The sequence below is a fragment of the Hydra vulgaris genome, chromosome 15 (genome assembly GCF_038396675.1).
Source record: "Hydra vulgaris chromosome 15, alternate assembly HydraT2T_AEP".
NCBI lineage: Eukaryota > Metazoa > Cnidaria > Hydrozoa > Anthoathecata > Hydridae > Hydra > Hydra vulgaris.
This window is the reverse complement of record NC_088934.1, coordinates 33,296,318-33,323,989: the sequence shown is the minus strand read 5'-3', so window position 1 is coordinate 33,323,989 and position 27,672 is coordinate 33,296,318. Positions and strand designations below refer to the sequence as shown.

Here is a 27,672-nt window from a genome sequence, read left to right as displayed (position 1 = left end):
TTTACTTTTCAGGGTTTAAATAGTTAATTTATTTAATAGTTAATTTATACCTTAAATTTATTCATATACCTTAAATTCAGGAAAGTGAATTATTTCTAGAATTATAATGTTTTTTTTTGAAAGCAATGATCACTCTTTTAAAATTAGTTTAATTAGCAAGTTAACTAATGAAATTATTTAAAAATATTTAAAAAACCTATAAAATTATCTTTCACATATTTTATGAATAACTTATTTATATAAATAAAAAAATATTATGTTCTTGTAATATTATAAGATTATATTTATAGCAAAAAAGAGTAATAAACTTATAGAAAACAGTTTAAAAAATGATCAACTTACATCAAATATTTTTTACTTTTTTTGTAATTATTCTTTTTTTGAAATATTTTTGTCAAATCCATGTTGACACTCTAACACTTTAGAAGAAACAACTATATACGGAGTTCCTGAATAAGAAATAGAAAGATCTTCCCATAATACATTATGACTCTCTGTAATTGTATCTAAAAAATAAAACATTCGGTTAGTAACTGAGTGCAAATTAAATAATTTAAAATCCTGAAAATAACTTGAAAGTAAGAACACCTGAGTACTATCTTACCTGTCTGACCAAAATTCTTATTACTAATAAGAATTTTGGTCAGACAGGTAAGATAGTACTCAGATATTCTTACTTTCAAGTTATTTTCAGGATTTTAAACTATTTAATTTTGTATTATACTAATAGTATTAGCATAATACACTACAAATCGCGTTGTTGTTGCTAGTTTGTATTTTTTAATACATTCCAATGCCTCTTCGTGTGATTCAAAATGATAAATGAGTATATTTTTTTCTCCTAAAAAAATATACTCATTTTAGAAAAAAAATAAATTCCAAAATAAATGAAATTATTTTTTGTCTATGCTTGTTTGTTGAAATAAAAACAAACTATTATCAATGCGATCTACTGGTAAAAAATCAATTTCTGGGACATTTGCATCGTATTCAACAATTTATAAAATAATAAAATAGTTTTAAAAAAAAATATCTAAAAGAAATGCAAAGTAAAATTTGTCTAATTTCGTTTTTATATTAAAAGCTTTATTGATTAAATTTTATGCGACATGAAGAATTGAGGTATTATGATCAAAAACTATAAACTAGATCTTTAATAAATTAATCCGTCTAAAATAAATAACCTTTTGAAGTTACACTTTCCTCGATGCTTTCATCAAAGTTTATATACAGTTGTACGAGACTACTGGTGAAGTACTTTTGCATACAAAGATTATATGCAGTTTTACCAGACTACTGGTGAAGAACTTCATTTATAAATTGACTTATATATGTTAAATATAACGACTTGAACATTAGATTTTTTAAATTAAAAGCAAGAAAAAATATTGAAGTCAAATAAGTTAACCAAATAAAAGTGGATTATGGTAACAAAAAAATGCAAATGGTTGTGACATTTTTTATCGTAATAATTGAAAAAAAAGATTTCAAAAAACCAAGCTAAGTGGTTAAAATTAAACGTTTTAATGAAAAAAAATTAATGAAGAAAAGACAATAAAATCATTAAAAAAAGAGAACAAAATTAGTTGTCATGCTATAAGAATGCTATGTTCTTGTTATTATAAAATGTGTTTTCCAAGTATTGAAATATTTAACTTGAATTTGTATGTGTGCTTGAAATATTTAACTTGAATTTGTATGTGTGCAATTTTTCAAGATTTCTAAATGTGTTTCTCATCAAATGTAGTGTCCATACTCTATAAAGTATGCTCAATGCAAAAGTTATATGCAGTTGCGCCAGACTACAGGTAAAGTACTTAAAGAATGCAAAGTGTAAATTTTAAGCTGAGGCAGAGCTTGTTCTAAGCTTGTTACTGCATCTTTATATCAACTTGTAAATTATAAAGAGTTTAACATTTAAGTTTTTGGAAAAAGAAAATTTTTACAGATGTTTTACAAAACAAGTATACATGTTCCATGTAAATATACGAACTCCTAAGAAGTTGCTGTTTAACCTAATTTTTAAGAAGAATGATAAGGAGTTCGTCAATATTTAAAAGCTATATTACAAGCTAGCAAAGAGTATTGAAGTCAAAAAATTTAACCAAATAAAGGTAATTTATGCAATTATTGTAATAAAAAAAACTTTTCAAAAAAAAAATTTATTAATATTACTTCAAAATTAAACATCACACACCTCTATTTTAATATTATTATACAAGAGGTATTCACGGAAATTCAAAAAAAGCACACTTGATTTTATTGATTATACCAAAAATTATCTAATGAAACTATTAATAAAATTTGGAAATACGGAATACATTTTATTAAAATTTTTTTTTTCTTCAGTAGTATATAATGTAAAATAAATTTTTAGCATAAAAAATATATAATTTATCAAAGTTTATTGCCTTATTTATTATTATTTACCATCAGTTGCTATTAAAGGGTAAAAATTTTTTACTAATTATAGAATACAATAACTAATATTTTGTTTAGCTTAAGAGCTATATATCAACAAACATGTGCTGTGATGTGCTTTACAGATAGTGATTTTTGAAATAAACAACAACATGAACTTGTATGTTTGCAATTTTTCTTACTGCCTTTTTACACTTAGTTTTTCATAAAGGTATGGTAAGCTGAGAGTTATTCCTTTTGGTTATCAGTTTACTATATCATAACAAACTTGTGGACATAAGGTTAAAGATTTTTTTTATAGCTTATTATGCTACTATGGTTTGTAATCTTTATTATTATGTATTACCAAAGGCGATCTAAATTAACTTTTGCTTACAATTACTTTTAATTTGAGAGATTTGCAAATTATCTGGGCTAGCTATAACAGCCAATAAGCAATATTCTTAAACTTAAAATGTTTTAGCGATGTATATAATTTATATATGGCAGTAATAAGTATGAAGTTCTGAAAAAAATTAGGTAATTTTATCCTAATTTTTTTCTTGCTAAATGATAGGATTAATGGGAACTTATTTTGAACAAAGTTACACCAAGTTAATAATATTCTATTGATATATAGGCACATTTTAAAACTATTTTGAAAAATCTATTGTATGAGAATCACAGCATATTCAAGTTTTACCATCTGGTATATAAAGCGTGTACACAAAATAAATGTGAAAGAATAAGCACGTCATTTTTTATCAGTGGTTGTATTAAAATCTTTTAAATTGTTTTGTATTTTGTTTACAACGTGTTGTAGTTTAAAAAAAATATGTATGACATAATAGTTGTATGACAATTTTATTTCTAAAAATTTCTGTATTATTGAAGACGATGAAACTTATATCAAGTACGATCATCAACAAATTCCTGGTGCTGTTTATTATATTGCCAAATATAGAGGAAAAGCAGAAAAGAAATTTAATTACACTAAACATGACAAGTTCCCTAAAAAAGCTTTGATTTGGCAACCTGTTTGCGGTTGTGGCAAAAAATCAGCACCTTATATTTCTCAGTCCACACTTTCTGGTCAAATATATGTTAAACAATGTTTACAAAAACGCCTTTTACCTCTCGTTAAATCACACAATATCAGACCTGTGTTCTGGCCTGATTTAGCTTCAATTCATTATTGTAAACTAGCTATGGAATGGTATAAAAAGAGTAATTTGAAATTTGTGCCTAAAACAGAAAATGAAAAAAACAAAAAAGCTTTGCAGAAACATTAAAGATATTAAAATATCATTTAAAAAAGCATCAAATAATTTTGATTCTGTGCGCAAGCTTATGGGTACCACTAAAGCAGTGGTTCTCAACCTGTGGGTCGCAACCCTGCCAGGGGTCGAATGGCGATTTGTCAGGGGTAGCCTAAGACTATCGAAATATGGGGATTTTTGTCTCTATTCTAATATGTAAAACATGATGTTATTGTACAAATTAAATATAAATGCAAGTCATAAAGATAAAATTCATTTACTTGTAATTTAATTATAATTAGAAATCTATTTTGAATAAAATGTAATTACATATTGTTTTGTGATTAAACATAAAACTTTAGCTATGTTAAGTTTTTAACAATATAAATAATTCCTGTATATGCGGAAATTTATATTGCGATATATAATTTTATATTATAACAATAGCAAAAGTGCAGTTACTTAGGCCTATGAGCGTAAATAATTTTACAGTTGGGGTCGCTATATCATAGGGGTTGTTTTAAAAGGGTCGCAGCAATGTAAAGGTTAAGAACCGCTGCACTAAAGTAAAAGCTCGAAATTTTATGAGATTCCCACAGGAATAATAATTTTTTTTTTTAATGTTTGATCTTCTTATATTATTGTATTAAAATCATTACTTGGTTCGAAATAAAAATTAAGGAGTGCTTTTTTTTAGTTGTTTTTCTACTTTCGCATTTATTTCGAGTACACGTTTCAGTTTGTTACAATGCTTGTCATTTTTATATTTTAGAGTTATAAAAACCATTATGAAAATAAACTGATTTTTTTAAATCTTTATTTTTAAGATATGATTTTGAAAATCACGGATATTTTGAGATGGAAAGTTTTGTAAAAGTATAAGTACTATATTGTACAAAATTGGATAGAAAAATTTTTTTTGTATTATTATTTGGTTTTTTATGCAATTACTCGATTTCTGTTTTTATTCAATACGTTTTTTGACGTATTGAATAATAACTGTAACTCATAAAAACTTAAAATATTCCCCCATGTTACATATGAATAATTTTTAATATTATAAATTTTTCATAAGTAGCATAAATGATATACTTTAGAAGAAACCACAAAAGGTTATTTGCTAAACAAAAAAATTCAAGTAGAAGGAGAGTGGGGCACCATGATACCTGGGGCACCATGAAACATTGTAATTGTGGAGGCATCTTCAGAGTTGTAAAAACCACTTTTATATAGTGAAACAGTTACTACTAGAGGCATGTTTTGAAAAAAAAATTATATCATTTGACATTGTTAGGCTTGCGTGGGGTCAAATTTTGTGTTTTTTTGATGACAAAGTAGTTTATTAGTTTTTAAAGCTCATAAGTTTTAAGGTACCTTATTTAATGTGTCTATCAGTAAGTAACATTATTTTCTAAACTACGATCCATAAGCTTTTTACTTTATTAAACAAAATCATTGAAAAAACAAGTTGATACTAAAAATAAAGCAATTGCTTTCTATTAGCAAATATGGGGTAACTTGATACAGCATTTGTGTGTAGGGGGGGGGGGGGCTAAAACTGTAGAATAGTACTCCATTGTGTCATAAACAATTCTTAAAACCATTTCTTTTAATATTTATAGTCAATTTTAAAAACATTTATGTAAATATAACACAAGGAGACAGCGGCGTATCTAAGGTAGGGCAGGCAGGGTACGTGCCGTGGGCGCCAACCTAAAAGGGGCGCAAAAGAGGCTTGGTTGCAATACAATAAGCGAGAATTATATAAAATAAATTAAGATTTAAAAAAATTTTAAAGTAGTTGAAAGTTTTAAAATAAACTTTAAAACTTTATTAGTTTATGTTGTAAGGTGGCGTTTTTCCGCAGCCACAGTGTGTAACTTGCGCAAGTGTATGCAATTTATGCGTAAGTGAGTGTAACTTATGCACTTTTAATGAAAGGAACAAAGAAAAGTAAGACAGACTTTTATATTTTATTTTAAGGTGGCTCACCCCTATAAAAAATCAAAAAAAAAAAAGTTTTTTTTTTTTTTAAATTATGTTGTTTTGAACATTGAAGTACGAGTTCATAATATATTTTTAATATTAGGTGCTTTAAAAGTAACAAAAAATACATTTATTGTTGTCAATGCACTTTCCTACTCCTTAGCAATGCCATAGCAACCGTGTAAACAACTAATTTATTCATTTAACTTCTTGAAAATATCCACTTGAAATTTTGAATTATTTCTCAGTGTTAGATCTATTATGCTTTTCTACTGTTCTGCAAAATATTATATTTCTAAAAAATGTGCTAAAAAAAAAGCGGTTAGGAATATGTCGAGGAAATCGACTGTTATTAAAACAAATTGAAGAAAAAATCGACTGTTATTAATACAAATTGAAGAAAAAATATTAAGATCGACAAAAAAAAGGTTATTTAGACATTGGAATGGAGAGATGGTGTTAGCTCTTACGCTAGTGGCAGTTTTGAGTAACTTTTTATCAAAAAAAATCTTCGTTTTTATGTTTGTTTATTTTAAATGTGTTTTTTAAGACTTTGTATAAAAAACATATTTTAATATGTTTTTCTCACAAAAACGTTAATCTTCAGTTTGGATAAAGCTTTTATCTTCAAATTTTCTCAGAATATTTATTAACTTATTTATGAGGATTGGAACTAGAATTATAGTATTTCAAGTATATAAAAGTCAGTTTGAATGTAGTTTGTCAGACTGACACAGGCAATAAATTAATTTCTGCACGTTTAGTGCTGCCATTTTAGCTATTTTCAACATTTGAAAAAAATTTTAGTTCCAGCCCTGGAGCAACTATTTAGCTACCATTTTGCAAAATATGGTATATTTAGTCCATATTTTAGTCAAGATATTGTTTTTGCTAAGGTAAGATTTTAGACAAATTATGCTGACTCAGCATCAAAAAATGCAAGTTTCATTTTTCTTTTAAAAAGTTAAAGTTTTAACAAATTTCCTTATATAAAAAACAAAAAACAAGTTTTTAACATTTATAAATAAAAAGTTTGATTTAAAGGGGGTGAGCCACTTTAAATAAATCAAAACTGAAATATACACTGGCGCCTGGTATTGCCTGCATGGGCGCCTTCTGAATCACTGGATTCGTCTTCTACAAATATATTCTAAAATTATTTGTTGAGATATATTAAGGTAATTAAAAAATATATTGCTTTTGTCAATTATATATAGCAAAATCTTAATAATTTTAAAAATAATTAGCTGAGAACCATAAATCGTTCTTTTGAGAAAAAGCAGGAAAGTGGGGCTGCAGGTCGAAAAAGACGTTCATTAGAGGCAAAAGAAAAAGAAAAAAGCAGCAAAGTTTTTAAAACGTTTTTTCAAAAATCGAGCATGAGCACGACTTCTTCAGATAGTTCAGAAAATTCTGCAAGCGCAAAGCCTCAAGAATTAGAAGATACTGGGTCAAGTTCAAGCAAGAAAGAATAGTTGCGTCATCTATTGATGGCGATGGAGAGAATTTTAGTTATAATTCCAAAATCCTTGCTACTTCTGAAGAAACAGAAGTAGAGCCTGAGTTTGACAAAGAAATGAAGATTGATGACGTTGAAGATAAAGACTTGATATCCGAAAACGTCCAAATTATTAAATGTCCCATACCTAAAATTATTGTAGAACACGACATCGGATCTCTTATGTTTAGTGAAGAAACAGGAAAAGCAATCATAACTGATCCATTGAGAATTGAAATTATTAAACATGGTTTTAAACATTTTCAAAACATTGAAGGTCCTTTTCTGCCGACTATTAATCGTTCTATGAACAAAACTTGGTTCTTTAAAAAATTAGGAAATGGTCATGGTGAGCAAGTGATGCGTTCATGGTTGGTTTACTCGCCTTCCAAAAAATCTGCCTTTTGTTTTTGCTGTCTTCTTTTTTTAAAATGCGAAAACCAATCTAGTTTGGAACAAGAAAACGGATTTAATCATTGGAAAGCACCTGAGAGAATGAATGTACATGAAAATTCAAAAAATGGAAAGAAATTTATTTTACAATAGAGGAATAATTGATGCAGAACTTCAACAACAAATTCAAAAAGAAAATCAAAAGTGATGTGATATTTTGAAAATAGCATCCACTGTTCGTGCTAACTTGCTTGAAAAGATACATAAAGCAAAGTATTATGGGCTAATGCTTAACTCAACTCCAGATTTACCCTATCGCGAACCAATGTCTGAGGTAGTTAGGTATGTCGAGATCGATTTCGAGAAAAAAACAGTATATATAAAAGAATCTTTGGCTTTGTTCAACTCAGCGATAAGGATGCAGCTAGCTTAGCCCAAACAATATTGGAGCAATTAGAAAAAGACGACATGAATGTAGAAAATTGCAGGTCACAATGCTATGACAATGCTGCTGTTATGGCTGACCACAAGAGTCGTGTGCATCAAAGAATAAAGGAAAAAAATATCCTTGCCATATTTGTCAACTGTGACAATCATAGTCTTAATTTGGTAGGCGTACATGCGGCTAAAGAAGAAGTAATGATGGTTACTTTTTTTGGAATCATCGATGCGCTTTACGCGTTTTTCTCATCATCAACTCAACGATGGCAAAAACTTAAAGATGCTGCGCCAATTACTTTGAAGTCCAATTCTGATACCAGGTGGAGCGCCAAAACAGAATCAGTAAAACCTGTTCACACCTACATTGATGAAATAATGGAAGTTCTTCAGAACTTAATGGTAGACGAAAGCGTGCCAAATGAAATGAAAAGCGATGCAAAGCAGCTTTATAATAGAATTTTAACGTATGACTTTCTCACATTGCTAGGGTTTTGGGACAAGATTCTTGGCCGAATTGACCGTGTTCAAAAGAGGTTGCAGGACCCTAAAATGAACTTCCATAATGCAGTTTTACATTTGAAATCGCTCCAAGATTATTTCCAAAGTGAGAGAGAAGTCTTAGTTAATGACTCAATAAAAGAAGGAGTTCAAATTTGCAACGAATGGGGTATTGAATTTGTAAGACGTCAAAGAAGAAAAAAAGACTGGATGGCGAAATGTCTAGAGATGTTGGGTTAATAGCAAAAGAAGAAATGTTAAGGGTAATAAAAGGGACTGTCGACCGTCTTTTCAATGAATTGAAAACAAGAAGCGTTTGATTAATGGAAATTGATAAAAAATTTGGATTTCTTCTTGATGTGGAAGGGTTGTGCTTCAATACGGAAATCAATCACTTAAAAGATAAATGTAAAAAATTTGGCAAAGTCTACAGTTCTGATATGGATGGACGAGAATAGTACGAAGAAATTTTGGACTGTAGAATGCTGCTTACTAGCCGTAAGGAAAAATTATCAAGTCCCGAGCAACTACTTATGTTTATAGTTGAATACGGAGACGAAAACGTTTTCCCTAATATGCGTATAGCATTGCAAATATTGCTAACAATAGCTGTGTCTGTAGCTAGTTGTGAAAGATCATTCAGTAAACTTAAACTGATTAACTCTTACTTGAGAGCTTCGATGGGCCAAAGCCGTCTCTGTGATCTCGCTTTACTAAGCATAGAGCGAGAAATTACCGAAGAAATTGATTTTGACAATGTTATTAAGAAATTTGCAGCAATTAAAGCTAGAAAAATAAATTTGTAATATATGTTACATAAACAAATTGTTTATTTATAATAAATAATAAAGTTTTATTAAAAGTGTGTGTCATCATTTTATTAAAAAATTGTAATTAAGCACTTTATGTGGAGGAGGAGGGGCGCGAGATCAGTGTTTGTCCCAGGCGCTATTTACCCTAGGTATGCCACTGGTTTTAAGCAACCATTTTTTTGCCCATCATATTAGGAGCGCCATCAACAGCACAGTACGTTATATTTTTCACCGGTATTTTATTCGTATCTAAGTAACTTTTTAGAGTACTATATATATCTTTAGCGGTAGTGCTGCTTTTTAATGATTTACAAAACAATATTTCTTCGGCAAAATCATTATTATTAATGTATCTGACATATGTGAGTAATACTGCTTCGCTGTCTCTCAATGTTGATTCGTCTATTTACACAGAAAAAAGTCTTGTTTTTAATTTTGCGATAAGTTGTATTTCAACATCTTTACTCATTTTGTCGATTCTTCTGCTGGCAGTATTGTTACTTAGTGGCATGGTTTTCACGTCTTGGTGATCTTTTCCAAAAACATTTTTAACAGATGTTGATATTGAAGGCTTGATTAACTGCTCTCCTATTTTATGATTTTTCCCAAATTTAGCGATGAGTAATGAAATTTGATAGCTGGAATCAAGAGTGCGATTGATATTAACATTATGAGTAGGGATGGCACTTTTACTTATTTTGATGTAAAAAACGCGAATTACTTTTACGCATAAATTACTTTTCACATAACTCATAAAAATATATAATTTAGTTACTTTTAAAAGTAATTCGTTTTTTTTACATAAATTAAATAACGCGTAAAACTGAGGAGGCTGAATAAGTGCGAATTTCATAACTGCGAATCTGCATAAGTGCGAAGCAGTTGCAAAGACTGGCATAAGTGCGAATTGGCACAAGCGCGAACTGGCATAAGTGCGCCGAAAGAATTTGCAAACATTGACATAAGTGCGAACTGGCATATGTGCGAATTAATTGCAAAAACTGGCATAAGTGCGAACTGGCACAAGCGCGAACTGGCATAAGTGCGCCGAAAGAATTTGCAAACATTGGCATAAGTGCGAACTGGCATATGTGCGAATTAATTCCAAAAACTGGCATAAGTGCGAACTGGCACAAGCGCGAACTGGCATAAGTGCGCCGAAAGAATTTGCAAACATTGGCATAAGTGCGAACTGGCATAAGTGCGAACTGGCATATGTGCGAATCAATTGCAAAAACTGGCATAAGTGCGAACTGGCACAAGCGCGAACTGGCATAAGTGCGCCGAAAGAATTTGCAAACATTGGCATAAGTGCGAATTGGCATAAGTGCGAACTGGCATAAGTGCGAATTGGCATAAGTGCGAACTTGCTAATTCGCCACTTATGCCAATTTGCACTTATGCCAATGTTTGCAAATTCTTTCGGCGCACTTATGCTAATTCGCGCTTGTGCCAGTTTGCACTTATGCCAGTTTTTGCAGTTGGTTCGCACTTATGCCAGTTCGCACTTATGCCAATGTTTGCAAATTCTTTTGGCGCACTTATGCCAGTTCGCGCTTGTGCCAGTTCGCACTTATGCCAGTTTTTGCAATTGTTTCGCACTTATGCCAGTTCGCACTTATGCCAGTTCGCACTTATGCCAGTGTTTGCAAATTCTTTTGGCGCACTTATGCCAGTTCGCGCTTGTGCTAGTTCGCACTTATGCCAGTTTTTGCAAGTGATTCGCACTTATGCCAGTTCGCGCTTATGCCAGTTCGCGCTTGTGCCAGTTCGCACTTATGCCAGTTCGCACTTATGCCAGTCGCACTTATGCAGATTCGCAGTTATGAAATTCGCACTTATTCAGTCGCCCCCTTTTTAAATGTAAAAAAGTTTATTTATGAAATAAACTTACGTAAATGTAATATTTAAAAGACATAACACTTACTTTACAAAGTAAAATAAAACTACATCGTAACAACAAATTACTTTTACGTGTAAAAGTAAGTAATTAGCAAAAACAGCTTACATAAAAGTAATTTGAAAAAAATTGTTATTTACTTTTACAAATAAAAGTAATTTTTTTCTTTGAAATGTTAAACTTTACTTGGTAAGTAAAAAGTAAGTTATATTATTTACTTTCTCAAAGAACAGTCATTTCATGTTGATTTAACATAAATTTTGAGATAGGTAGCGTATTCAAATCTATTGCCTGTTTGAGGGCACTTCTGGGTAATACATCAGGTAATACTCTGATGTATGAGGACAATGTTTGTGGTGGGGCATCGGGAAAGGATTTTTTTTTCACGTATATCGTAAAGGGTAGTTTTTTTGATTTATTTGTTTCAGTATTAATTTTTTTTCGGGAGGAAATAAGTTAGTGGCCCTGATAAAAGTTTACCGTAAAGGAGCCGTGCATATTTGTAGTTATGCTGCTGCTTTTCGCTTCTCTTATTCAGCGTGGTTGTTGTCAGAGCCGTCCCGAAGAGGTCTCTGATTGAGGAGGGGGTTCGTATGTGTTTTTTGCCAACTAGAGACACACACGCACACAAAAAAAAGGGTCCTCGATATTTGATATTTGCCAACAATACTTTAAAACTTGCCAACTAAATGTACAAATGTGCTAACTCAAATGCATATATAATAGCTTTAGGGTGGGGGATACCCCCTCACCCCCATTCGGGACGGCACTGGTCAGCTCTGGTCGCAATAGCCACTCAAAAATGAAAATTAATTTTTTTTGTTTATTTATTAATAGCTATTCATAAAACTGTTGTCTGGAATGAACTAAATTCAATTAATCCATTCCAGAAAACAATTATTCCTTTATTATTCTATTATCTAACAATTATTCGAGTTGGTCATTTCAAGAAATAACTTTTATTTTGGTTAGATTGGTTTTTAACAACCACGCTGAATAAGGAAAGTCAAAATACAAAACTTAAAGATAAAATTGCAAAAGCCAATTTCCAAAGCATTAAACCAGAACATTAAACCAGACAGTCTTTCAAAAAAAAAACTTTCAAACAACTGATGTAAATAACATCAAGATTAATTTGAAAAAAAAAATTTAAGTTAAAAAAGTATAAATGTAAAAGTATTTAACTTGAAAAAAAATTTATAACTTTTTATAACCGCAACAACCGCTTATTTTAATTTATTTAATATAGCGTATTTAGTAGGATGGTTCAAAAAAGCACACTTTCAAGTTTAAAATAATATTGTGAAGAAAATTGTCTTGATGTTATTTTATCATACAGATGAAATAATATCAAATTCTTTTTTTTTCTAGTAAATTTTTGTTACTTTTTTTACTTTAAGTTTTCAAAAAATTTAAAGTAAAAAAAATAATAAATCACAATATTTAAACAACCAGATTCCAATCACATATTTAAAATCAGGTCCGTAGCAAGCTTTTTGTTTTTGTTTGAGAACTTAACTTTATATATCGACATGAAGCAAACTCCAAACATCTATATAGTAATGTTTATGTAAAGCTTTTCAAAAGTATTGCGATAATCGGAGTTTGCTAAAAATAAACCCTTAAAAATGTTGACTTCCCTTTTATGCCATTGGTGTGAGAGTGATGAGTTTATAACACTTATAAATACATTTTTTTAAGATTTTAAACTAAATTTAAGTTCATTCACAAGTCTCTAATGTCATGCAATAAAATCTTAGTGTTCAAAAACTATGAACATATAAATTTGAGCAACCTCCCCAATTATTTAGGGTATTTAAATGGGATTTGATAATTATCAAATTATTTTTTTTTTAAAATATAATTTCATCATGGGTTTTTTTTTTTTTTTTTAAATTATTATATAAAGACATTCTCTAATACAGTGATGGATTTTTAATTTTTATAATTTTTTATTCTTCCTTATTTGCCGTTACAAATTATTAATTTTCTTTTGTAAAATATACGAAAGGCGGGGAAAAGAAGAAGACAAAAATAGTCTTATTGTCAAGCCTCTAAATATCCGTACATAATAAAGACATTAAAAACTTGTCATTAAAAATTGATGATCATGTGTTTTTCTGAACCTTATTTTAGTTGACAATTATAGTTTCGTATTTTTTGAAAATATATCTAAAAAATTAAAATATATGTATCTGAAGTACCAAACTCTCCTGTTTTAGTATGTTATTTTAGAAAAAGGTGAATTCTTTTCTAAAATAACATACTAAAACAGAAGAAATATTGCATAAATAACAGAAATTTTGAACAATTTTTTTTTTAACATATAAATAAAATGGTTTAAACAAATTTTATCCATGAAAATATAAATTAAACAAAATACAAGATTTAACTTCAAATGGATTTAAATACAAGTATTGCGTGGTATTATACCACATTAAAAACTATGTAAAAAAGTTTCATAATTTGAAAATGCGGCGTATTCTTTTATTACCAAACCTATTAAAATTACTTAATCAACAGCATCTTTAACTAATAGTATTATTAATAGCTACGTACAAATGAGGTCTTTAAATGTGTTGTTAAAAACCATATTAAGCTCATTTATTTTCCATCATTACGCCAATTATTTTCTTTTCCAACAATCTACCCTTTCTGAGTTTCCCATGGGTATATGCGCCTTCTGCTAAATACCTTATTTTAGCTTTGTCTAAATTCCAGACCTTTCGAATGGTTGGCCAGAGAGTGAACATTTTTGAGACGGTTTGATTCAGAGAATGGTTATAATAGTTAAAACTATCATGGACCGGAATTAGAGAGGGTTTTAATCATGGGCGGAAACCTATTATTGATATTTTCAAACTTTACAGGGAAGAAATACCTAAAACCGCGCAAATCGAATGTTGCGGCAAACTAAATGTTAGTGCCTTAAAGTTTTACTTTTTTGCATTTCTTTTATACAAGATCATGTCAAAGTTATCTTAAAATATAAGTAAATTAATATTAGCTTACTTTATATAAGTTATTTTTAATTTACTTTTCAATTTACATAAAATGTAAGCTTATCTAACTTAAATTTTATTTTATATAACTTATTTTTAATAAAGATTTGTTATTACTTTTAAAATAAAAAATTCCTACTTAAAAAATATTATTTTATTTGTAAATTTAATTTACATTTGGTAGCATATTACTTTTATGTAATTTACTTTTATATGCAAGTTACTTTTTAATATAATTTTTTTTAATTAGTTACTTTTATAGGTAAATGTAAATTACAGTTTATAGGTAAATGTAAATTACAGTTTGAGGAACTTTTATATTATGTAATGTAATTTTCAAAAGTAATTAACTTTTAAATGTAAAAGTAAAATAGCTTTTTCACGTGATTTACTTTTACATGTAAAAGTAAATTACTTTTTGATGTAATCTTCTTTTACATAACTTTTTTTTGAATGTAAAAAAACTTACTTTAAAAAGTTAAAGTCGTTTCAAAAAAATAAATTACTTATACGGAAATGTAAATTTACAAAAAACGTTTCAAATTACTTATGTAATTTACTTTTTGATAAAAATTAACTTACTCGAGTAAGTAAAAAAAAAGTAAGTAAAAGTGCCATTCCTGATTATGAGCAGTAAAGAGAGACTTTAAAGTTGCTCTTTTTTCATAATTTTTCTTTAAAATTTGAAAATAATTCAAATTTGAATTTTTATGTTTTACCTTCAAATGTGCTTCAAGACAACCTGGTTTCATTGATTGGTTGCTCAAGCATTGTTGGCATAATAGACGAAAAGGTAACCGTGCATCATGGACAGCAGGTATGAAACCAAATTTTGAATACTCTTCCGAGTACTGCTGAATTATTTTCTTGCTTGCACTACTCATGGGCTAAAAAATGAATTTTAAAATCAATTAGGAAATTAAAAAAGTGTATTTTGTAATGTTTCGTATTCTTATTTATTATTGAAAGAGAATACACGTTGGTTTTTTTATTATATTTATTTCTATATTTGAATATTAAATTAGAAACAACTAGTTATACATAAACTGTGTGTAGTCTTCTCGGCTTGTTATTCTAACTGTTTGTATGTTTGGCGCTATGGCTTTTAAGAGAGAATTCTTCGTGCGGAATAAGTCTCTCAAGGGAATACTTTCGCAATAAGTTTTTGTGCAATTCTCAAAAAGGAATTGCTTATTCCGCAATCGCTAATCGTTATTCTGAACTAGCGTTTGAAATGATTGTCTAGAGGGAATTGTTTTCGTAACAATCATTACATATTTCTTTATTTTACTATGAGGCATCTAAATTCTAAATAATTAATTAAATATTTACTTTCCAATTATATTTAAATATCACTTATATTTATAAAATGTATTAAAAATTTGAAAACAACGATAAATTCGAACAACTGCTTTTATTTCTAGTAAGCGCAGCACTGCTTTTATAAGCACAGCACTACTTTTATTTCAAATAAACGGTAACGCACATTGACAGAACGATACAAGCAACTGATAATCCTAGTCCAAATTCTAGTTTTCCGAATCAAATCTTAGTTTTCCGAATTAGTTTTCCAAATCCTAATTTGCCGAAGCAAATCTTAGTTTTCCGAATACATTCCAGCGAAAAAATTTTGCAAGATGCACTTCATAATTGACGTTTCCTGGAGACTATGTGGTTAAATTTAGACTGAAAAAGGCCTCTTTTTTTCCATTTCCTCCGAACAATCGAATTGCCCCCTGAAAATTTCCAATCGTCCCACCGATGTGGCGTACGCCCCACGTTTGGAAACACTGCTGTATAGGGTTTCAAAATATGCTTACCGGTGTCGCGTTAAATAAGTAGATTTTTAAATAAGTAGACAAATTGAACATTTGAGTCATTTTTTGTTAACCTTGACAAACAAATTAAAAAAACGCTACGCTAACTGAACTAACAGCATTTACTTTGTCATGCGAACTATTATTTTACGGCATTTTTATAGAGATAATTTACTACTTTTAACAAAATTTAACTCACGGTGTATATTCTAGTCGAAATTCATATCTTTATAGTAAAGTACGACAAGAAACATTTTCTAAAAAAAAAATTATTTTTTTCTTAGGTCACCTACCGGATAAGTATGCTAAAATCAGTCGTGCTTTAAAGATATCAAATAAAATAGTTATAAAACAGTAGCAAGTTTACTGTATTCTGTAATCTCAGTAGCAAATTTAATGTATTTTCAATAATTTAACATTTTAGCATAACGTTTCACCTTAAATTATTTGAAGAGTACATGGGAAAAAACGGCATATTTAAAAAGTTTTGAGAAAGTATATATTAATCATTTATAAAAGTTTTCATATAAAGCATAGAAGTAAATTAGAAAAAATTATTTCTTGAATTATTTATCTGAAGTTTACATTTTTAATAAAATGTTTGTAACTTACATTAAAAATTTTATTTTCCTAACTTTATACAAAGACTTTTATAAATAATTAATATATACTTTCTCAAAACTTTTTAAATGTGACCGTTTTTTCTCGTGTACTCTTCATTTATCTTTACCCCTTAAACCTAACAATTGTAAAAGTTTGTGATCTGTAAATACGCAAGAATATTTAATTAAAGAAAAGCTCTCACTTACAATTAAGTTTTTTGATTGAAAGTAATTATTACTTGATTGTACGCAGATAAATAGTTAGAAAAGTATTCCGATGTTTTCGCTGCAAAAAGAAAAAAAGCGAATTTATTAATTCCTGACTAGCCCTTTTTTGTGTGTGTTAATTTACCTCCCCAAGGCCAAGAAAGCCGCTACAGTCGAGGAGGCTGCTTTAGTTGTGATTTGAACCCTTTCCCAACTCTATAACTCCGAAACACAAACAATGACGAACAAGGTCGATGCGCAGAGAAACAAGTTGAGCGCGGTACTACCAGGGACGTGGTGGTAAACTTAGAACTTCTTAACTATAAGGCAAGGCCAATACTGCACTACCACTAAACAACAACTTAGGCGGGTGTTATTCGACAGTTTTAGCGGTGTTATGTATATAGCTAATTAATAATAAATATGACTTGAACTAAGTTTACTATTACTATGCGAATTTTTTAAATAAAAACGACATTAAAGAAAGGATGGACTAGGCTAAAACTTTATTTTGAAAATAAGATCAAAATAATCTTACACAATACAATTAACAAAATAAAATAGCATAGTTTCAAAGTCCTATTGAAAAAATTTAATTTGGTCAAAACTTGTAATTCCATATGAAAAAATCGAAAGAAATTCGATTTTTTCATATGGAATTACAAGCCTATATAGTATAGAAAAATAGTATAACATAAATAGTATCATAAAAATCCTAATCAAAAACTAAAATAAAAAATACCTACTTTTGTGCCAGAAAAGTACTTAATAAATGCATTGATCAATATATGTCAATAAATTGATGTACAAAACTCTGAATGTGTGCCAAAAGGATTCGAATCTTTGAATCATATGAATGTTCAAAATGTTTAGAATGTTAAAACAGTCATAACATCTACATGCCAGAATAGATTATTCTTTTACAATATTCTATAAAAAATTGATCAAATATCTCATTAAAATTAATAACATAACCATACTTTTAAATACTATTTTTGCCGTAGTAAAAGTAGTTCTAGTTAACTACAACTTCAACAAATGTATGTAAATAAAGATCTGACTTTAATAACTGTACCTATTAACTATATATTATATCAATAAACTTAGTTGATAAAATGAATAACTGATGACAGTAAGAAATAAACAACTACAAAGTGAGCAAAACAAATCATTATGTCATTAATGAAATAAAGAGCAAGCAATAATTGACCTAAATTAGCCTATTATATAACTTTAGACATGTATAAGACACTTATAAAAAAAAAAAAATAATGAACTTTTTAGTTATTAACTAAAACATAAGGTACATAACAAACCAACAATAAAAAACAAAAAAACTTGTTTATGTATATTGATTGAATTTAAATATTCAAATAAGTCATAAAAACACAAAAAAACAGCAGAAATATTAGGATACATTCACAACAACGGTAGTACTAATGCCGCACCTTTTACAACAGTCTAATACAGTAACAAAAGGAAACATTGTTAATTTACCATTCTCAATACATTTTAGAAAACGTTGTCTCATACCATAATCTTTCCAAATAATTAAACTTGGGTTGATACGGCTACACAAAGCTGTTGCATTACCTCTTACAAAAAGTCATTTCCATGTGCAACTCTATGCACTAATAGTGGTGCATCATCTTTACTTAAACTATTAAAGAGTGAATCATAAAAATGAACACACTTCGCATGTGAAACAACATTCGTATGTGAAACAACATTAAATGTGAAACAACATCATCACAGAAGAACATTTTAGAAGCACCTAATATTAATTTCTAACATCTCTTGCATAAAACTGTTACTTTCTGAAAAACCACCTGAATTAAGACAACTAAAAATGCACAAAACCGAATTATTTAAACTTTGTAACCCAGATATTTTAGAAAACTGATATAAAAGCAAACTTTGTGCTATATCAATCAAGGTGTCATTAAGCCAGCTAGAAGTTTTGTTGAGGCAAGAGGTTCAATAAGGTCTAGGGGAAGATCGTGTACCAAGGGCCAGAATTTTAAATGCCAAAATTCATGGCTCTGGATTTGTCTGAAAATTGGTGAAACTGATATGATAATATCTTTTTACTAACTAATTTGTTTTAGTATAAGTATATTGACTTAAACTATAAAATTCCATCAAGTAGAAGGGTTTAAAAATTAGTGGCTCAAGGTACAATAAACTTTTTTTGAGTTGAAACTGGGGTCACTTTCAGAAATTAGGTTTAAATCCATAATAAATTTACAAAAAAGATAGACACATAAACTTGAATAAAAAGTTTATTTAATTTTTAATTATTTCAGTTAATTTATCTAGTGTTACTAAATTGCAACACTTGAATATATATCAAAATAGTTCTGAGCAAAATTGACAAATAAATCTATGCATAAAATGGTGGTCCCAAAATAACTGAGGATTTTGAGATGCTGAGATATAGCACAAAATTAACGTCAGAAACATACAATAATATCTAATATACAATAATAATAAACTCCTAATCACAAATGATATAAAAGTTTAACTTAAATAGTTGATTATATATGCACATACCACAAAGTTGACATTTTTTAACTCAATTAATTATTATTCCATTGGAGATATACTGCTAAACATCTTCAACAGAGTAATTATAGACATGCATTTTAATTATATAATTAAAAAAAAATTAAAAATATGATTATTGCTGAAATTTAAACATTTTTTTTGAGTCTACCTAACAGAAACAAGGCTATTTATTTAACGATAAACTTAACTTACCCACAGATCTCAAAATATAATTGGATAGCAGATTCTCTTGTTTTTTCCAAAAAAAGTTGAAGCCAAAGTTGGCCTCCCAAGATGGCAGCGATTTTAATTCCTACCGGTGAAACCGATATACATTTTATTTTAATTTATCAAAATACAAAAAAAAAAAAGACTAATACATTTGTGAAAAAAAAAAAGAAAAAAGCAAATAAACTTCTTAATTATTGGAGAAAAAATGCTATTATCTTTTTGAATAATTGAATTTATTATTACATGGCATTAGTAAAATTTACAATTTTAGTTACCCAATGCTGTATGCTAGAAGGTTAATAACATAACAGCATGGTAAGCAGCAAACATGTCTACCTACAATTTTATATTCTCTATTTTTTTAGCAAGATACCAATTTGTACGAATGCTGTATGAACTAATAACTAAGTGCTGTGAGTACACAAAACTCAGGTGTTCCTTCTAGAATTACATTTTACTTGAATGCTATTACTGCATAAATTATTTGATTAAAATATTATAAAGTGTCATTTATACTGTTAAAAAAAAACCAGGTCTGAATTAGAGTTATTTATAACAATTTTTAAAACAAATAAAAAGTAAATAATCATTTCTTACAATTTAAAGGATAATCACTCAATACAATTGAAGATACAAATGTATGTAAAAATACATTTGTTTGAAAAAAATGTACTTATTAAATCTTTAATATAGAAATATTCTAAACACTTCTTTGAAATATCTCCTTAACTAAAGTTATATATACTCTTTACCTGCTGTTAAGTATAATGGTTATATGTTATTATTTACTGACTTTTTTTATATTAAAGAACTGTATGTTGCAGTTTAATAATTTTATAATTATGCTGTTTTATTTGCATAAAAGATTGGAAATATGACATACTAAACTCAAGAAACCTATTTGCCAAAGGATACAATTCAGCATTGTGTGCATGTAACAAACCATTTCTTGACATGGCATATAATTATACCATTAGTCTTAAAAAGATTAACTGGTAAGCAAATGATCTTGTCTAGTCTAAAAACTGGTTTCATTGGATATTTGGTTGCAATTAAATCTATTTAAGATATATTTCTAGACAGAGTAGAAAAAGAAGGTTCACGATAAAATTATTTAACATATAAGCTCAGTCAAAACCATCTAACAAGCTCTTTATTGGAGCTGTAATATCTGCAAGAATGTTTACCAACAATATCAACAATTTGCTAAACAATTCACAGCCACATATAAACAACTCTTGATGGGAAGTAGCGTTCAATATTCTAACCATTTTTCTGACGTATAATTTGGATATCAATTTCATGATTTTTTGTAAATGAAAAACATTTATTTTCACCATCTTTAGGTAATTTTCTCGGGTCAATACCCTGTTCAATCGGCCTAAAACAAGTAAGAGTTATACTGCTACATCAGGGATTACTGAAACAACGAGTTAATTTACTGGTTTAGTAATATTATTGTATTTATATAATGGAGAGAACGGACGGAGAAAAATTAACACAATTAAATTATATAAAAGTGATATAATAATTAATAAATATATTTTAAAGCTCTATCATTTATAAAAATTTAAAAATAATAAAAAGTAAAAGCAAATATAAAATTCAAATTAAAAAAATATTGGCTGTACCCTCATAATATACAAGAGAAATTTTTTTAAAACCTATAGTGTTACTTTCTAAATTAATTGATAATGTCGAGTGCACTAATAAATAAAGAGTTTCTCAAAAGTTACACATAAAAACGTTTTTCATATTTTGGAACACTGTTAAATTAAAACGCATGAACTGCAAAAGAGTAAGAAAACCTAATTGACTATGTGAAACATAATTCTTAATTTTGGAACTGAGAGACTGATATTGTTACATAAACTATGCACAACATGTAATCCATAACCAGCCATATAATAAAGGCCAGCATTCAGCTGATCATTTAAAAACTTTTACCACCCATATAAATAATATTATCTTTCATCAGGTCGATTGCACAATGATCTAAATGTACGCAGAAGCAATGACAAACAGTTTCTTAAATAAATTCAAGCAAACTTTACTGGTTCTACTGATATATTATAACTATCACCATTTAGTATCTACAAATAAGTAAATATTTCATAATATTTAGTAATAAGGCTAAATAAATTGGATTAAATCTAAAGTGATTGAGTTTAAAATAATTGTTAAAACAGCAATTTATACATAAATATAAATATATATATATATATATATATGTATATATATATATATATATATATATATATATATATATATATATATATATATATTTATATATATATATATTAATAGTAATAATAATAATAATAATAATAATAATAATAAGGTATGTAACTTGTAACTTTGTGGTTGGTAACTTTAGGCGTTGTGGTTATCTGTTACAGTTTTAAAACAAAAGATACAGAGTGTTTTATTTTTCATAACTAGATAGGCAGAATGTTATTATAATATTGTAATAATGAATAAGATGAGATTATAATGAGAGAGTTGTTCCGAGGCAAAATGGATTTGCATAAGAACAGTATATATAACACAGTACAGATGGGTTATACAAAGTTAAGTAGACAGTGTTGAAGAAATTAAGTAGATGTTGAAAACTAACAAAAACACTAACAAGTCCATATAATATGGAAACAATATACTTAAGAAGAATGTTAAAATAATCACAAGGAAAGGAGTCAATAAAAATAAATATACAAATTAAATGTTAAAACAAGCACAAAGAAAAGAATAAATAGAAATAAATGTACAAATAATAAATAAAGTTCAAATGATAAAAAATGATTGTTATGTAAATATATAATAAATAACATAAATTGAAAGGTTAAATTATATATCATTTATATAATCACTAATATAATTATAGAGATAGCTGTGGCGCAATGGTTAGAGCAGCCGTGGCGCAATGGTTAGAGTTCTGGCTCAAAACCCAGAGGTCCGAGGTTCAATGCCAGCTCTAGCCAAATAAGCGACATTGGTACAGAAGGAGGCGTGAACTTCTTGCTAAATGCTCTCCCGCGGTGCTCTGTGATAAGACCGTAAGGACTTCTGGAAGCACCTAATAACTACAAAAAAAAAAAATATATATATATATATAGATAGTTATATAGGTATATAGTAATACATTTATATATATGAATATATCATATGTTATTAAAGATATATTAGCTATATAGATACAATTATAATTTTATAAAGTAATGAGAATAAATATCTAAAAACATGCCATTTGGTTTGCTTACTGATAATGAGCTCTTAACAACATCATTCAAAAATCCACAAAATGTATCATCAAATTTTCTTGTATCTCCAATTCATTCAAGAAACATACTTAAAGAACTTAATACAATCTCTGGTTCTGCTCTAAATTGTAAATTCTATGATGTTATTGACTTTAATAAAGCTATCAAATCTAATTCAGATCTATATCTTCACCTTAACATTGCATCACTTCCCTATCACATTGATCACCTGTTCACATTGATCAATCACCTTCCCTATCACATTGATCAGTCTTATCAGCACATTAAATATTATTCCTATGGCAGTACGGATTGCTGAATCCACTTATACCTTAATGATACCAATATCACAGACATAACTATTAATGGAGTCAATATTGAGCATTGCCCCACTGAGACCAAAAAAGTTGGTGCTCTTTTATATCTACAGTCTAATTTAAATTATGTAGTTCGTCATGATTTAAAGATTTACTTACCAAAATTAAAAATTGAGTCTGTTTTTGTTGAAATCATTAAGTCCCACTAAACAAATGTCTTAATTTGTTGTATATATCATCATCCATCAATGAATCAAAATGATTTCAATACAACATTTTCAAATCCACTTCTTGAAAAGTTAAGCAAAGAACAAAAAATGATCTTTTAAATGGGTGATTTCAATGCAGATGTACTGAGCTATAGTGAATCTAATCCTATTTCCAACTACCTTGATATCTTATGTTCTTACACGTTTAATCCTTCCATAATCCTACATACTCATATAACAGCTAAATCTCAAATACTCATTGATAACATCTTTATGAACTTCTACTCTTCTGATCATCTCTCAGGTAACCTAACTATTTCCATCTCGGATCACATAACACAATTTGTTCCTGGCACATCCAACCAACCAAATAAAGTTAAAATATCTGGACAATGTTTAAAAAAATTTGACTCTAACAAATTTATTCTAAAATTTCTAAAATCAATTGGGAGTTTATGATTAAAAAAGATGACAATATTAATGAATCCATCAATCAATTTTTAAAATCGTTTAATAGAGTTTTAGACCAATGTGCCCCCTATAAAACTTTGACTGAAAATCAAATCAAACTTAAATCTAAACCCTGGATCTCTAAAGGCTTACTTAAATCTATTTCTGTAAAAAACAAACTCTATAAAAAATTTACAAGATGTAAAAACTTTAATATGAAAATGAACTTATCACAAAATTTCTATAGAAATAAAATTAGCAACTTATTAAAAAGTAGTAAAAATCATACTGCATAACTCATTTTAATAACAACATGAACATTAAAAATACATGGAAAGGCATAAAAAATATCATAAATATGAAAGCATCATTACATAAAATACCTGTTCAGCTAAATCTGAATGAAAATATCATCACAGACTATGCCACTGTTTCAAATATACTTAATAACTCCTTTGTCCCTATTTATGAAAAACTACTCAATAAAATCATGCCATCAAAACGTACTTATAGTGACATTGTTAATTTGTCTAATGCTAATTCTTTCTTTATTGACCCTGTAAGTGAAGATGAGGTATCTAGTCTTATTAATAATGCTATTAAAAGTGATAAAAGTTACGGACCTAACAGCATATCTACATTTTTTCTTAAACTTACTTCTTACATAACTTCTAAACTTCTTAGCATTATGAATTATTTTTTTAAAAGTGGCAAATTCCCTGAAGTTTTTAAAGTAGTTACAATCATTCCAATTAATAAAAAAGGCTTCTTACAAGACTTCTCTAACTATCGACCCATTTCCCTTCTTTCCAACCTAAGCAAACTTTTTGAGAAGGCTATGCATAACAGGCTATACAAGTTTCTAGAAAAATTTAAATGCTTGTACCAACATCAATATGGATTTTGAAGCAAACATTCCACAACCTTCGCACTTATTGAAATTACTGAGAAGATTAGATAATAATCGCTTTGCATGTGGGGTATTTATAGATTTGCAAAAAGCTTTTGATACTGTGGATCACTCCATCCTTCTCACAAAATTGGAATACTATGGAATCAGAGGCATCCCACTAAAATGGCTTACTTCATATCTCCAAAAACAGAACACAGTTTGTTTCCATTAATGGTACTAAATCTGATTTACACAATTGCTCAAATGGCATCCCACAAGGTTCAGTTTTAGGACCTCTCCTTTTTCTTCTTTTTATTAACGACTTAAATACTTCTTTTAAATTTGCAACTGCTAACCATAGTGCTGATGATACTAACATGCTACTGGTTGACAAATCACTTAAAAAAATCAACAAATATAATATTCATGATCTTGGAAATCTTGTTCAGTGGCTTCGTTCTAATAAACTTTCTCTCAATTCTAACAAAACAGAGCTGATCATCTTTAAATCCAATTTGGCACCAATTAATAAGCACTTAAATTTCAGACTAAGCGGATAAAAAATTTATCCTTTAGACTCTATTAAATATCTTTGGATTAAAATTGATTCTAATCTTTCTTTTCAAGGCCATCTGAATGACTTAGCAATGAAACTCAGCAGATCTAATGGAATGCTAGCCAAAATCCGCCATTATGTAAATCTAGAAACTCTGCTGAATATATATCATGCTGTTTTTGTGTCCCATCTAAGATATGCATGTCAAGTATGGGAACAATCTCATAAGCAAATCATTTTAAGGTTGTACTATCTCCAAAATAAAGCTTTGAAAATGATACATTTTCAGTACAATAACTTTAAATCTAATATGCTATACCTAATTTCCAATATATTAAAACTAGGCAACCTTGTGATATTCCTCAACTGCCAATTTGTCTGGAATTATCATCACAAAAACCTTCCCCTATCATTCAACATTTTCTTCACAAGTACAAATAGTCACTACCCACTTCGCTCCATTAGTAACTTAAACTTAGTTATTCCAAAATACCACTCTGCTAAATATGGAAATAAATCCATAAAATATCAATCAATTAGCTCATGGAACAAACTACCTCCTGATCTAAAATATCTTAATTCAATCTCTGAATTCAAAATCAATCTTTTTAATTATTTGTTAAAAAAATACAATTAAATATTTCTACAAATTAATATTGGAATTCTTTATTATATATATCAAATTGTGGTCCTTCAGTTTTTTATTTGATATTTTTAACATTTTGAAATTTTTTTCTATCTGCCATTTTGAAACTTTTTTCATTCTAATATTATTAATATTAGTGCCAATATTTTGGCATTCTTTATTTATCTATCTATCATATATTAGTACCAAATTTTTGGCATTCTTTATTTATCTATCTATCATATATTAGTACCAAATTTTTGGCATTCTTTATTTATATATCTATTAGCGACAACAAACATTTATACTAAATGTTCGTTGTCGCTGTCATTATTCACTAAATTTTTGTTGCTGCTGTTATTGTCCTTATTTATGAAATTCTCCTTTTATCATAAATGTTATCATTTTGTTACTATTGTTATTATTATTATTATTATTGTTATTATTATTGTTGTTATTATTATCATTATTATTACAATTAGTATTATTGATATCATTTATTATTACTATTTTTATCATTGACTATAAGGTTATGTTGTCTATTCAGGTATTTACTTTACATTAGTACTTGTACTATTGTAAATTTCATTGAAATATTATAATTCAAAATATATTTGATTTGACTTGTAACAACTGGTGTTAACAGTTACGAAGTGCAATAACAGTAGATATTGCACAGCTCAGTTTGTTTTTTGTTTATGTGTTAACAAATAGTTTCTGCAAAATTCAGATTTGTCTAGTTCATTTTTGAAGTTATTTATTGAAGCAGCTTGCACTATTTCGGATGGTAAGTTAATCCACGCATTTACAACTCCATTTTGAAAAAAGTGATATCTGAAGGTATTTCTGCAAAAAGGTTTTTTCATTTTGAATTTGTGCTGTCGTAAATACGGACCTCAATTTGATGTATTTTGATAATTGTTTATAACCCAATTTATTTTATCATGGCCATGTTGAATTTTAAAACGTTGAATAAGATCTCCCCGTAGTCGAGTCAAGTGTCATTAATTGCATAATATTTAACCTAATTTCATTATATAATTTTTTAATTGTAGATGCTAGATTGGTTGTTCTTTTTTGGATCATCTCAATTTTGTCTCTGTCTTGTTGTAGGAATGGAGACCATGCCTAGACCGCAAACTCAACATATGGACATATGAATGTTGTATAGAGCTTTTTTACTCTGTTTACATCTAAATATTTAAATGTTCTCTTTATGATACCTAACATACTGTTTGCTTTTCTAGTTACTGAATAAACTTGTGAGTGCTATTTTAGATCCGATTGAATCATTATACCTAAATCACGTTCAGTTTTTTTCCCGATATACATAATTTTGCAACTTTTGTAATTAAATTTTGTGAGCCAGATAGATGACTATGACATTATAATAATATCATATTGAAGGCTTATTGAATCATTCGAATTTTTTATGTTTATTATTTTGCTAATATCAACGTAAAGTTTGATTGTCAAAATTCTTTTCAAAGTCTAAATATAGCATATCAAATGTGTGGCAAACTTGTAGTGCATTTTTTATGATATCGGCTTGTTGTGCAGCTTTTATTTTTTCTGAACCCATGCTGATTTTCATTTATTAAGCTGTTTTTTGTGAGATAATCCATAACTGTATCTTGAATGATTGACTTCAAAATTTTACATGAAATAGAGGTCAATAAGATTGGCCTGTAATTAGATGCATTGTTTGCATTACCTTTTTAAAAAAATCGGGGTTACATTATATATATATATATATATATATATATATATATA

General features: G+C 28.4%; 1 long non-coding RNA gene across 1 annotated transcript in view; it reads right to left on the bottom strand.

Moving 5' to 3' along the window:
* LOC136092357 (uncharacterized) overlaps positions 1-19,714 on the bottom strand; it is a 40,654-nt gene extending 20,940 nt beyond the window's left edge. The window contains exons 1-4 of the long non-coding RNA XR_010644369.1: positions 19,576-19,714; positions 17,562-17,745; positions 14,909-15,076; positions 343-506 (exon numbers count right to left, since the gene is read on the bottom strand). This is a non-coding gene — a long non-coding RNA (uncharacterized LOC136092357). The remainder of the gene's footprint in view (positions 1-342; positions 507-14,908; positions 15,077-17,561; positions 17,746-19,575) is intronic.
* Positions 19,715-27,672: the final 7,958 nt, after the last annotated feature.